The sequence below is a fragment of the Palaemon carinicauda genome, chromosome 33 (genome assembly GCF_036898095.1).
Source record: "Palaemon carinicauda isolate YSFRI2023 chromosome 33, ASM3689809v2, whole genome shotgun sequence".
Lineage (NCBI taxonomy): Eukaryota > Metazoa > Arthropoda > Malacostraca > Decapoda > Palaemonidae > Palaemon > Palaemon carinicauda.
In genome coordinates, this window is record NC_090757.1 from 43,841,818 (window position 1) to 43,842,347 (window position 530).

A 530-nucleotide genomic window follows, 5' to 3' on the forward strand; every position below is an offset into this window, starting at 1 on the left:
CTAAAACTAACATAGATCACAGTGAGGAGATGAACAAAACAGGAACTCTCTGGTCCATCATACGTTAAATCACTCACTCACTGCAACTAGCAGTTTTTCTTTGTCAGCTACAACAGCTGTTGCAGCTGACAAGGAAAAACTGCTAGTTTTATTAAGTTAAGATTCATTGAATGCAAGGAAAAATTGCTTCCATTCTCTGGGAGGTATATCAATGAACACAACTTTCCTATTGTCTGTGTGTACATCCCTGCTGGCCAATTGGTATCGATATTATAGTTTTGTTCTTATGGATTTGTGAATATCAATAATAATAAAAATTATATTAGTGATAATGCATGAAAGTTTATTTTACTTCACCAATAGCAGAGATGATGATAAAAGTATGCATATCTCGATGCTTAGATTATAAATAGAGTTAATTTTCTCTCGCAGGATATCTAATGGTGAAACCTTGATCTTAAGACTTGAATGTTTAGTTAGAATATTCGTTGCAATTATTTACTTAGTCGTGTTGTTGAAACAGAAATCAA